At 44.8% G+C, this 13,885-nt stretch overlaps 1 protein-coding gene across 2 annotated transcripts in view; it reads left to right on the top strand.

Annotated features, from left to right (window-relative positions):
• Positions 1-13,885, top strand: part of STC1 (stanniocalcin 1) — a 289,918-nt gene that overhangs the window by 262,105 nt on the left and 13,928 nt on the right. For both annotated transcript variants that reach the window (XM_067543706.1, XM_067543708.1), the window contains one exon: positions 13,634-13,704. The gene's annotated coding sequence lies outside the window, so the exon portion shown is untranslated. The remainder of the gene's footprint in view (positions 1-13,633; positions 13,705-13,885) is intronic.

Here is a 13,885-nt window from a genome sequence, read left to right as displayed (position 1 = left end):
CGGATAGGAAGCTCTCTCCTGTCGCAGGGCGCAGCATGTATCCTCCCATTAGGGGACACCCCGATCTACAGGTTGGTCCACAAGGGGCATGGCCACGACACCACTTTTCCCCTTCTGGAGAGGCTTAGGTTGCTGTGAGTACAACTCACACTAGCATAGTGTGTCATGTCCCCCTCTAGTGGCTGGCCTGCATAAGAAAATAACAGCCTACTACGGCAACCGATTAGTGGCGTTACCTCTTTCATTCAAGTGGTAAGTCCAAGGCTTTCGGTGCTGAAGGTCCAGAGTTCAATCACTGGTGATGTTTCACGTGGTAGTTGTTAGATAGATGCAATCCTTGTATAGTCCTTGCATTCAGGGAAATGCAACGACTGAGGCAACGTCCAGCTTTTACACAAGGATGCAAGATGGGTAAGGTCCTCGTGCACTCTCCCCTTTCAGGGCTGGGCACAAGTATTTGCCACCGTTGCAGTCTATTTTACTGTTAGATACAAAACTCCATTCTTTTTCTTTCCTCTTGCCATTTTCAATTAGCAGTTGGCCCCCCCCAGGCTAACAGCCTGCTGATTCACTCACTGCAGTTATACAGCTGATGGCTCGTAAAGGCTTTGTGTTAATCTGATCCCTAAATAGCTCTGGTCTATATCACAGTCACAGTGGTGGTTTCACTTCCAAATTGGAACTTTATTCTTTTAGCCTCTGGAAGTCAATCAGGTTCTTGGAGGCACTGCCTGCCCATCAGTCAGCTCTTACAGGAATGGTTTATTGTAAATCCTAACACAATATGCCCTTCAACATGAATCCAAAGCCTGTTGAAGTCAGTGGGAGGCTTTCTATTAAGTTCAATGGCTTTTTGGATCAGGCTGCATTAGGTTTATATCCTCCCTTCATCAATTACATTATTTGTTAATATATTTAGATATTCAGCTGGATTCTCCCTCTGTCTTAAGGTTTTACACTGCTGCCCATCAGTGTAGCATTTGACCAACTCGGCCTCCTTTGCGTCCTTATCCAAAGTCCCAAACCTCCAAATCTTATTCAGAGAAGCAGTGCCAGAATTAAGAGTTGCAGTTACTGGATGAGTTTGCACATTGTGCTTGGGCAAGTTGGCTACTGAAAATTTGGCTATTAGTCTATAGCGCCGACCACTACTGTAAGCACCGTGTACTGCAAAACCTGCTGGATTGATTTTTATTGTTCATCACTTTAGCTAAATTGCATAAACTGCCCCAATCCAGGAGTAGCACCAGGAGACATTATGTCTCAGAGCCATCCCTCCTATTCTGTTCTGTATAGTTTCTTATATTGCACTCCTCGTTATAGTATCTGGGTACCTTCCAGCGGTGCATTAAGCAACATGGTTGAGATGTGTCACTTGTAGAGCTGGGCAAAATTTTTCAGGTGAAACACTTTTTGCCCAAAAATGCAGATTGGGTCAACTGTTTGTGGATTTGGCAAATTGTTTTGACTGGTGGAGGAAGGGGAGAAAAGAGGGGGGAGAAATTCTGAAATGTCAAAACAGTTTGCGTCAGCATTTCTGCAATGCAAAGTTTTGATTTTTCATTTCAGAAGGGCATTTTGTTTTGGAATTTTAATTACTTATGATTAACTGTAGATGTGTGCCTTCAGCCAACTCGATCCAAAAATGAACCCAGCAGAAAACAGGCCAATGGCACTGGAGGAAGTGACTCTTGCAGTCAGACAAGGTTACTGGGTTAGTGGGTGGGGGAAAGCAGTAGATATGAGGTATGTTGATTTTTAGTAAGGCTTTTGACGCAGTCCCACGTGATAGTCTCATATGCAAACTAAGGAAATATGATCTAGATGAACCTAACCCTGGATGAAATTACTGTAAAGTAGGTGCACAACTGACTGAAGATTGTACTCAGAGTAGTTGTCAATGTTTGCCTGTCAACCTGGGAAGATGCATTTAGTGGGGTCCCACAGGGGTCAGTCCTGGGTCTACTGCTATTCAATATTCTCACTACTAACTTGGGTAATGGAGTGGAGAATATGCTTATAAAATCTGCAGATGACATCAAGCAGGAAGGAGCTGCAAGCATTTTGAGGACATGATTAGAATTGAGCATGACCTTGACCAAACAGATCATTGGTCTGAAATTAGCAAGATGAAATTCAATGAAGACAAGTGTAAAAGTACTTCACTTAGGAAAGAAAAATCAAAAACACTACTGCAAAATGGGGAATAACCGGTTAGGTGGTAGTACTGATTAAAAGGATCTGGGGTTATAGTGGATCACAAATTGAAGAGGAGTCGTCAATGTGATGCAGTTGTGAAAAATGCTGATATTCTGTGCTATAATGGGAATGTTGTATATAAGACGCAGGAGGTAACTGTCCTGCTGTACTTGGCATTGGTAAGGTCTCAGCTGGAATTACTCTCTCTAGTTCTGGGCTCCACGCTTCAGGAAAGATGTGGACAAATTGGAAAGAGACCAGAGGAGAGCAAAAAAAAATGCTAAAAGATTTAGAAAATCAGACCTATTTGGAAAGGTGGAAAAAACTGGTCACGTTCAGTCTTGAGAAAAGAAGACTGAGGGGAGACCTGGTAAAGCTTCAAATATGTTATAAAGAGGTCAGTGATCAGCTGTTTTCCAGTCCACTGACGGTAGGACAAGAAGTAATGGGCTTAATCTGCAGCACTAGGAAAACTTTCTAACCATAAGGGTAGTTATGCTCTGGAATAGGCTTCCAGGAGAGTGGAATCCCCATCCTTGGAAATTTTTTAAGAACAGGTTGGACAAACACCCATCCGGGATTACTTGGTCCTACCTCAGCGCAGAGGCCTGGACTTGATAACTTCCCAAGGTCCCTTCCAGCCCTACATTTCTATGATTGTCTGAAATGTTAAAGCACCTTGTCTTGTTAATATTTCATCAGAACTGCTAAAGAGTAAAGGCATGGATTTAGTTCACTGATTTCACAGAGTTGTCTTAAAAGTTTGGGAAACTGGTCGTGTTCCAGAAGATTGAAGTAGGGTCTGTATCAACCCCTCTTTTTACCAAAAAAACAGAGAGAGAGAGAGAGAGAGTGCAATCATCTTGCTCAAATAATAGGGGAAATAACACTGCTGTCAGTCCCAGGGAAGGTGTTTACAATCACACTATTGAACTGACAAAAGTAATGTCTCATCAACCCCAAAATGAGAGACCGCCAGTGTGGTTTCCGCACAGCTCGATCTTCAATGCATGCTTTATAATATGCTCTGTGGAATGCTACCAAAAATGACTAGAGCAACAAAAGGGAGTTAACAGCACGTCTGTAGATTCAGTGCATCAATCGACGCTGTGGACGCTGCTCCATCAGTATGGGGTGCCTGAGGACGTCGTGTGCTTAGTGGAGAAGCTGTACTGCAGTGCATTTATAGCTCTGAGAGTGTCGATGGTTGTACTGCAGACTGGTCTTTAGCAGAAGCAGGAGTATGCAAAGCATGCATTCTCTCACCTGTGTTCCTCTGATGACAAAAGCTGAGTGGGGTCAAAATAGATGGATGGTATGAAATTTTAAGCTTAATCTTAAAAGGATCTCAGGTGTGCAGCTGATAGTGGTGTATTTGGAGAGAGTATTGACCAACTACAGCTAATGCTGTAAAAAAACGGCAGCATCTGTTGGATGTAAGATGAATGGTGATAAAACCAAAGCTCTGTAAGCCTTCCTCCACGTGTTGGTGTTTCCAAAATGAATTTTTTTCAACCTGTTCTAATCTGGACATCTAGTGCCAAATTTTCCAAAGAGCTCAGCTCCCATTTAAGTGGCAGCCAAGTTTTTAAAAGAGATCTATACCCTGCATGCAGAAGAACTCTTTTACAAAGCTAACCACTCGTGATTTAGAACCAGGTTCTATTGCCCTTGCTCATAAGTGAGAAGCAGCTTCTCTGAGTGGACCTTGATGTGACCGCTCATGGAGCAAGATATTATTCAGGTTAAGTAAGGGTATCGTAGCTTGGTTCTGTAGTGGTGAAGTGATTTGATTTCTTGAGGAAAAGCCTAACCAGCAAAAGACTTAAGGACAGATGTGAGCCACTGGGAATGGTAGTCTTGTTTGAGACAAACTTCCCTGAACCGTAAAGATGTCTTCTTCTCCTAAGACCGTGTCTCAGACTAAGTTGTCTTTTCTTCAGTTAGGCTGAGAAATAAGTAGTTTCCTGGTATAAAAGCTTTTCAAAGATTTGCTAATCTCTTTGGGATTAGCTATTCAGTTGCTAGCAGAGACTCTTATTACACCGATCACTGTGGAGCAATTGTCTTGTTTTAAGGAGATTGGGTAGCAGCCCCATTGATACATTTGCTGACTGGAGGAACTTAGAGAAATCTGAGATTCCAAAGGCATTGTCATCAAAGCACATTTACAGTAGCAAGTGAAGGTTTTTATTTTATTGTATGTTATTTATTTATATTTCAAACCAATTGGCCAGCAGGATGTGGAGTCTTAGAAGCCAGCCATGGAAAAAATCTGTCGAGTCATTTAGCCCATCTCCCTGGGACAGGGCAGGATTGTTCCCTACAATACCTTTTGTAGGAGTTGGATGCTGAGAGGCCGCTGCCCCTTTCAAAACTGCCATTCAGCGGCCACCGAGCTCCGTAGGTGCCCGAATCCCCATTTGCACAGGTGCCTGAACTCCTCCGCTAATGAACAGCTCAGAGCCCTGGCCCAAGCTTACGCACTGCACCCCACAAAGTTGGGTTCTCAGACTAGGAGCTGTGGGGAGGTGGAGCACGTCTGGTTTGCCAGAGGGGCCCCATCCTGAGAATGCCTCAGGCCTGTCAGACCTCTCAACAGGGGTCAGACCAATAGGTGGCAAGCACAGCTCCAGCACAAAAGGCAGCTGGGGGCCCAGGGAAATGGAGGGTGAGCGTGGGAGAGAGGTATTGTGCATGACCGGATGGAATGGGCTGCTGGGGTCTGGGGTAGCTCAGTGGCTGACCTGGCTGAGGCGCCTGACTCCCTGGAAAGGTTTGTGGCTCAGGGTTCTGAGTGGAGAGAAGCACCAGGTCAGCCTCTTAGACACCCACGCCCTTCTGCTGTCCCCGTCCCCCTCCTGGCATTTCTTTCCTGGCTGGTTTAAGCGATTCCCTGCTTAGCTTGTTGACTTCTGAGGATCCCTTTCTTGGGCGTTGCCCGGGTGCCTAGCTGGAGGCTGAAGCTTCCATTAGGCAGCAGGTCACCGTCCTAGGGGACGTCGAGGCAGCAAGTGGCAGCCCATGGCAACAAGTCTCTGAGCTTGGGTCGACAGACAGCCCCGTGCAGATGCCTAGGGACAAGGTTTCCGAGCCCGAGCTCCAGCCCGAGCCACCATGTCAACCCAGCTGTTTTTAGCACTGTGGTACGAACCCTGTCGACCTGAGCTCTGAGACTTGCTGCTGTTTGCCGTGTGGACGTAGCCCGGGTGGTGAGGTGTGGCAATGCTTACTGGAACAACACCCGAGTATCTTTGAGGATCAAGGCCTCCGTTACCATCTGTAAAATGGGAATAATAATGATGTCACAGACGTGTGGTGAGCATAAATAAAGACTGAGATCTTCGGGTACTACAGTAGTGGGAGACACACAAATACCAGAGATAAATAGCTAGATAGATAGGGGAAACTCCTGGTGTAGGCATGCCAAGCTGCCATTAACGCCTATGCAGCTTACTTACCCCTGTTTGAAATTGAGATAAGCTCCATTGGCGCATATCACCGCTTTCCTTGAGTACCCTGATGTACTGGCACAGCTATACTGGAGTGAGAATCAGGGCAGATTCCCAATTCAAGCAAGGTCTTAGAAAGTTTGTTGCGGTCAAGTGCTAGATCAGTAACAAATGTAAAAGACCAATTAATTTGCGGCTACAGCATTTTTAGGTCCCATCTGATGCAACTGCAATCTGGAGACCGTTCTTAATTTAGGAGTGGAAAGGGAGCTGTTCTTTCAAAAGGTAACAGCTTGGATGGCGGTGTGTTATCTGCTGTGCAAATTGATTTCTGCATTCAGCAACGTCTCTATATTCTCCCAAGATTAGTTCAGAAAGAGCCACCAATGAGTAAATTAGACTTCCAGCTACTGTGGATGCTAAGATCATTAATCTCGCCTCTCACAGCTTCTACACACACTCACACTCCTGCTTGTATTATGCACCTGCAGGCTAAGCCAGTGCGTTCGGTGCCAGTGTGGGAAACATGGATATGTGAAAACCATACCCTGTAAAACCTGTTTGACTCCTTAGTTAGTTCGTTAGTTTTCAATGTAAGGTGCTGGCCTGAGAGAGTGAAAAACTCTACTTACAAAGCACAAGGATGGATGCTGGAGATGTGGCCTTCTTCTCCACATTGCCCCACACCCGCTCTGAGCAGATCACCTTCAGGAAGTTCGTTCCAGGGCTGCACATAGGTGTAGCATCTTCCTAGGCAAATGCAGTTGTGGTGCCCCTCTCAGTCAGCTGAGTGGTCGCCCTACTTCTTTTTATTTCCCTATCCCTTCACCTGATCTCCCTGTCACCTTCCCTCTCCCTGGACTTCTCCTTCCCTTTCCTCCTGCTTCTTATCTTTCTTCCACTCCCCATTGGTAGGGTGGAGAATTTGTCCTCTGTTCAGACAGCCCAGACCTGCAGCTTTTGCTCTGCGGATGGGCTACTGAGATGCAGGGTGTGTTGGGAGAAGGGGGTCATTTAGGCCATTGAGCTGCAGAAGATTTCTTCCTGCAACAGGTTCTGGCACCTTAGGGGTTGCTTTTTCCAGCCTAAAGTCACCCCTACTATTCAGTTGCCAAGCCCCAGTCTGTCCAGCTTAGTTTGCTGACGGTTATGGTTTCTGCGATGCGGGTCCCAGCCCACGAGGCGCTATTTTGAGATTCAACAAATCCGTTTCACACAGGCCACTGAATAACTATCGGATGGTAACATACCTTCTGGTCTCTACCAACCTGAGCTGGATTTGAATCAGCAGATAGAAGGTTCTTAAACCCAGTACAAGTCCATAGGCCATCTAATGCTCCTGAATGCTTCTGTGTGCTTCATTTTACGAACACAGAAACACACCTAAGTAAACAAAGAAATGTGCATAGACTAGGAATCAAATGCCTTCAGCAGGTGGAGGTAGTGTTTGTACGAGAGCTTGGTTGTAGATCTTATTTTATCCACCCTGAAAAGGTTTGGTTAACTTCTTGCTGTGTATTCATCTTCCCTTCCTCTCAAGCAATCTGGTTCCAGACTGGAGTGGAAGTGTTTTAAAATATGCCAGCGGAGACTGCATTTGCAGAATATTTCAGACCCACTGGAAAAACATAAACTGGATATGTCACAAAAGCAGTCTCCCTTGACATACTAGGGCATGGAAGATGAATACACAGTAATCTAGGAATCAGACCTCCCACCCGACCCCAAAATCATGAGATTGGCTTAAAAGTCATCAAAAAAAAAATTTTTTTTTAAAAATCATAAATCTGTGGTTCTTTTAAAGTCTTTTCTCCGCAACCTTGAGGGCTAGAAACTTACCTTGAAATGAAAGCTGAGATGTTTTTGTAATCACATGAATCCAGGAGCTGGGGCCTTAAGGAAAATGTCAAATAAAACTGAGAGTGGTAAGACTGCTATGCTTGGGAACTTCCCCAGTTAAATGCAGCAGATTGTAGAGTTCAAATAAATATCCAAACAAGGCCACTCGTTCTCTGGAAGACTGGGGGCATTGTGAGAATCCAGAACTGAGGGTTTGTGGCTTGAGCTTTGTCTGGGTTTGAAGTACCCTTTGCATGGCATTTTCTAATTTTTAAAAAATCTACTCTCGCCTTCCCATCACCTCAATGGCCTTCCTCCTCTTGGTGACACATGTTCCTCTCTCTTATCTAGACCAGGGCCTCTCCTGAACATATACCCACATAGTCAGCGTGCCAGATTCATCATTGTTCTGTGCTCCCTTTACACCTGCTAGACTTGTGCAAAGAGATCTTAGGACTGGCAGAATTTCCCATTTCTGGGAATATCCCTGGTGCAGGAGCCTCCAGAGATGCCTCGGGGGCGAGAGCAGGGCTGAGTTGGAGGTGAGAGGGAGTGGATCAGGGTTGGGAGTAGCATGGTCAGATCACTCCTGCACCCTTGTCTTCTGTACCACTTCCATGACCCACAAAAGCTATTATAGCAGAGGCACAATTTAGGGCAGCCCCAGGCTGCACCAGGAGCCAAACTGGGCTTGTGTAGCCCCTGACTAGGAGAGGTGCAGGCCACCTCCCCTTGGTCTCTGCATCGGCACAGGGATGAATCTGCTCCCCCCTACTTGTGTGCAGTTTTGTTTTTCTAAGCTTAGAAGCCACGTTAATTTGTTCCGAATCCCCCATGTTCCTTTTTCGTGCCAGTTTGTATAAGCAGGTGCTGAAACTCACTGTGCAAATCAGACCTGTGAAAAAACAGACAAAGACAGAACTGCCCACTGGGCTAATGTGGGGGGAAAGATGCTGGCTGGCCTTTTTGACAAAATCAATCCTCTCTCACTGTTGTGGCTGGGCTATCTAGCTATGTAGCCTCTTATTTGGACCATAATCCAAATGACTATAACCCAGATAACATACACACAACTCTTTGCAGCCCCACTTATTTAGCAGGTGTTCACAATTTAAAATCCACACTGACAGATGGGAATGGCGGTTGTATTCCAGGATGCAGGCAGGGTGAGGACATGAACAAAAAAGCTCTAGGGCCTGATTCAGATCTTTCTTTACGGTGGTGTAAATCTGAAGTCACACTCGGGCATTCAACACAAGAGCCGCACGCTTCTATGGTTCTGTATATTTATTTTCATTTATGATTTAATAAATAGCCTCCTGGATCGGTGAATAATGACATAGGGAGTAGCGTAAACAGAGCATGTAACTTGTTTGCAGTATCGTCATTTGTATTACAGTAGAGGCGGCAACTGAAATCGGGATCTCGTGCTAAGTGCTTTACAAACTCATAAATGAGACAGTCTGGGCAGCAAAGGGCGTATGGTCTAAGACTCCCTTGAGCTGTGGATAAGGTAGTAGGTCTAACTGTCTTTGTTCTGTCTTCAAACTCTGCCTTGTATGATGATTCGTGACTGTGACTCCTAGGTACTCCTGCAATGCAAAAAATAATAGTAATACTCTTTTTTCCCTTTCTTCTCCATTTTTACAGATGGGGGACTGAGGCAGAGCGCAATTAAGGCCTAATTTACACTAGAAAAGTTTTGCTGGTGTAGCTATACTGGCAAACTAACCTAATGTAGCCTCCTTATACTGGGAAAAGTGTGCTTTTACCAGTATAGTTTTATACCACTTCAGCTAGCAAAATAAATGATACCAGCAAAGCACCCTTTTGCCTGTATAACTGTGTCTACACAAGGGCTTTCACCAATGGAGCAAAATCACACTCTTAACCAAAACTGATCCGTCGGCACCTCTTTCTGGTGTCGACCTACCCTAAGTGGCTTGTTCAAGGTCACACCCCGTGAGTCTGTGGCCAAATTGGCAAGTGAGTTTCAGGGGAAATTCTTCAGTCACAAGATGATGCTTCCATTTCAGAGCCTATCGTACAGTAACGTCAAAATGTCCCAATAGCCGTAAGTCTCCCAAGTGTTGATTTCTGAAGAAAGCGTGGTATCTTCCTTACATATGAGTTTTGTCCTTGACTAAATATCTATCACAACCACTTAAAAGCAATGGTTTTCTTTCCTATTTTGACCCATCCATTTAAAAAGAAAAATCTTCCTCTCCCCACCCCAGTAATTCACTGTGTTCCCTTTGTTCCTTTAAAATAAACCAAAAACCACTTGTATTTAACATTTAAATTGACACCGTTCCACTGAATCTGTATGCTTTGTTTCTGATCCTCTAATAAATAATGAATAGTGTTTTCTATTTTTCATGCTAGTTTCCTACAAGATTTCTGAAATACCACATGATGATGGCTTTCCATCAAATTACCCTGACAGCTATTAAAAATTAAAACTTCCCAGACAAACTAATTCATAAATCCACCCTGTGGTGGATTAGGTGCTTTTCCTTTTTAACATGGTGTTTACTGAGCCAACAGTTAATTGTTTATCTGCCTACCTTTTAAAAAAAAAATCCCTGAATTATTAATGCCAAAAAAACCTGATCAAGAACATTAATTACCATAGGCTACATTCTCTGGGCCCGATTCTCTGCTCTATTACACAACTTTTTCACAGGCATTTGGTCCTCTCTCTGAATGATCAGCTATTAAAATTAACCACGACTGGTCACTGAATTGCAAAATGTTTTAACTAGGGCTGGTTGGAAATTTTTGCCTTTTTTGGGAAAACTGTTTCTGGTTTTTGATTTAGGTTTTGGTTTATGCTCATCAAAAGGGAAGAAAGTGTTGTATCATGGGAGACACACTCCAGCCAAAGGGGCCCTCTCCCCATGGGAAAATGGGGACATAAAGCATGCAAACTAAAGCTCCCATGAGGCATTGGGGTGCCACTTTGACTCAAAATATTTTGTTTTTCCATTTTACATCAAACATTTTCCGGGAGAGGACGGGGAGATGGAACCAATTTTTCCACCAGCTCTAATGTTGACAAAGAATAGGGTCAATTTTTTCACAAAACCCATCATGAGAAATTTGTCCCAGTTTTCGACTGGTCATAGAAAAAAATTAGACTGTTTCTTTTTTTAATATGGAGAAAAGGGGTGTGTTTTTCATGACAAATTTCCCCGTTTTTCATCCCCCTCTAAAGTGAACCCTTTTGGCTTTCTCTTCTCTGATGCGCAATATTCCGTTTCAGCACAGATTCTGATCCAGAGCTCCTTGAAATCAATGCAAGCCATTCTGCCTCCCTAAGTTCCACCTCCACGTGCCACTCCAGTAGCATACAGGCGTTTCTAAAGAGCCACCGGCTCCTGGGGAGAATTCCTCAGCACAGGTATTGCATAGGGACACAGCCCCACTTTTAGCCACCAGCATAGGGGGCGTTCTGGGGGGCAGAAGGTAGCGATGGTCCATAGCACAAAATGCTGCAGAGATTCTGGGTTGCAAAGCAGTCTGTAGTCTGGCTGACTACGGCTTCTGTAAATTAAAGCAACCTCCAGGGTTACTTCGATTTATGCTAGGGGCCTCATGAGGTCTCAGCCAGCCCCAGATCCAGGTGGATTCAAGTCTCATTTGCCCCTACTTGCTCCTTCTGTGCTGTGCCTGCTGTGAGAAGCTACACAGAATCTGCCCTAATGGGAAGCGCATTCCCATTGACTCAAACGGGCTTTGGATGCAGCTCTCGCCACCTAACGACCTTCTTTAACGAGACCCGTGCCTTATCTAACGCTGGCAGATGATGTGCTCTTTGAGGGTGATGTTCTCTGGCTATTGGGGAATCATGGGGAAAGCCCGGTTCTCACGTTCAATATGTTGCTTATGCTACCAGCATGGACATTTAATGTACCAGCTAGAATGGTTTCAAGCGGCTCTCTCTGACGTTCAAAGAGCTGCCATGAAATTAAAACATGCACCTGGGGCTAAATCCTGCTTGCCTCACTCCTGCCAGGTGCTGAGCAGTGAACGTCCTTGTCTCCCACTAAACTGGAGTTGAAGGCAGACCAGCTCTTTGCAGGATCGTTGCTGCAATGACTAAAGCGGATTTATGAATCGTGGGCCCCCGTCCCTAGGTCTTGCAAAGAAATGTTTGGCAGCTTGGGCAAATAGCTGGGTTTATTTTAACCTTTAAGAATGACACCAATTTCACAGCTGTTAATGCTATGTGGCTCCTACACTTTCCAATGCAAATTGCACATCGAGGCATTCAGATGAGCTGGGGAGAGGGGGGTGAAGGGAGGAGAAGAATCTCCATATTAATGTGCTAATCTTTTTGTTCTGAAGTGTTTCATTTTATGCTTTAGTCTGATTCTCCTTCTGATTAAGACAGTTATCTATATAATCTTTGTTTTTATAAATGTGTTAGTATCCTCAGCTGTTGAGACTTAGAAAACTAGAGTGTTTGTTACGAGTAAAGTGAGATTTTTGCTGGCCTGGAACGAGGCAAACTACTGCAGAGGGGGCCTTTGGCATCAGTGCAAATCTCTGACCGAAAGATTGATTTCAGTGGATTTGGTTCAGGCCCATTAGTGAATGTCTAGAGCTGGTTGGAAAAATAAAGGAGAAAAATGTGCGCACATTTTAAAAGTTTGCCCCATTTTATGTCAAATTTTCAAAACTTCCTAATTTTTCTAACCAAATTTCCGGACGTCATTCTTGGGATCGTATTCTGCCCCTGTTGACAATGGTGTAAATCCAGAGTAATGCCATTATAGTCAGTTGCTCCTTATTTACAGCTGTGTAAGTGTGGGCAAAATCTGGCCCTTGTTCTTCATCAGCTGCTTAGCTAATACTATTCCCCGGCAGGTGGGACGGGCTTGCCCATGGAACCGGAGCAGCCCCAGTTTTTCACATGGTACACACAACTCCCAGTGCCACCAGGGCTTCCCGCTCAAAGTTTCTTCAACAAAACTCCAGCCTCGAGCCAGGAAACAAAACTGAGTCACCCACCAAGAGTGGAGCGGTTCCCAAGCCCACAATCGCTGAGCCCAGCACGGGGGGAGATGGGACGATACCAGACGTCACTGGCAATCCCCGTGGAGCCACTGGTCCTGGTGCCTTGTTCACCGAGTCCACACCACACTCAGCCCTGGCCTTCCAAGCTGGCTGCCCAGGTGCAGTGTCATCCCTGAGCTCCGGTGCAGCAACTGACCATGCCATGGGGCAGCTGTATCCACTGTCCTAGCTCTGCCCCTGCCAATTGTACGCACCGTGTATATGGCTGCGGATGCCACTGCATGCAATCGCTAATCGAATACAGAGCGTTTTCTGTCCTGTGGAACAGATCCTTCTGCCCTTATTCGTGGTGAGTGATTTCTGACTTCTTGACGAGCCCCATTGAAATGAACGGTTCTACTCCTGGAGAAAGATGCTGCTTCGTGTACATAAAAAGATGTCAATACCCGGCCCTGTGTTTCCAGTCCAAGCTAGTAGCGAGTGAGGGCTTGATTCTGTGAGGTGCTGACAGCGATCTGGTCCTGGTACAGCAGAGCACTTAAGCACATGAGTGTTTTCATTGACTAGAAACAGTGCCTTGCGAGATCCAGTCGTGAAAGATGTAAACATCTGATGGCTTTTAGGCGGCCTTCAGTACGGGAACTACGTTTGGTTTCCATCAAAATCCCATGAAAAGATGTCATCAGGATTTACAGCATAGGATTAAAAATAATACAGGGTTGTTTTTAATGGTCACTCCTAATAGTGTGTTGTGTTTATCAGAAACAAATCAAGCTCCGAAATATTCTGAAGTACATCGATGAATTTTGAAAACTAACTTTTTTTCCCAAACTCTGTCAAATCAATTCATCATAACAAAAAGGAACATTAAGGAGCCCTCACCTTCTTCTGATGTTTTAATTTGTTTGTGTTTGTTAGTACATGTGCCCCATATAATAGTGCTATCCTGCGTTAGACATAACACAACTGTATCTTAAACAAATATCTAATGATGGTGACATAGCTGCTCCATATGTAAAATTGGGTTATGCCCTTAAAGCAGAGATTGTATTCATGACTTTCTTTGTACAAAGCAATCACAAGGAAAATAATCAATATATTGGGTTTTTTTTTGTTACCAGGTTTGTGGGCCAAGATCCAGTCTCGGGAAGTTATGGTAAGGTTCCAAAAACCTCACGGGATCAGACTCCAGGTAAGGCTAAAGGTTGATGTCCGTAACACAGAACTAGAAGGGCCTGTTTATCCTCTCTCTTTCTACAATTTTACGCCAGTATGTCACTCCATTGGCTTCAGAGGAGCTATTCCTGATGTACACCACTGCGAGTGGAGGAGAATCCGGTCCAGCCTCTGGCCCACCAACTACATAAAAATAA

This window comes from Emydura macquarii, unplaced genomic scaffold (genome assembly GCF_026122565.2).
Source record: "Emydura macquarii macquarii isolate MOO-44397 ecotype Brisbane River unplaced genomic scaffold, CSIRO-AGI_Emac_v2 contig_967, whole genome shotgun sequence".
NCBI classification, from domain to species: domain Eukaryota; kingdom Metazoa; phylum Chordata; order Testudines; family Chelidae; genus Emydura; species Emydura macquarii.
The sequence above is the reverse complement of the archived record's forward strand: the minus strand, read 5'-3'. Positions and strand labels throughout refer to the sequence as shown.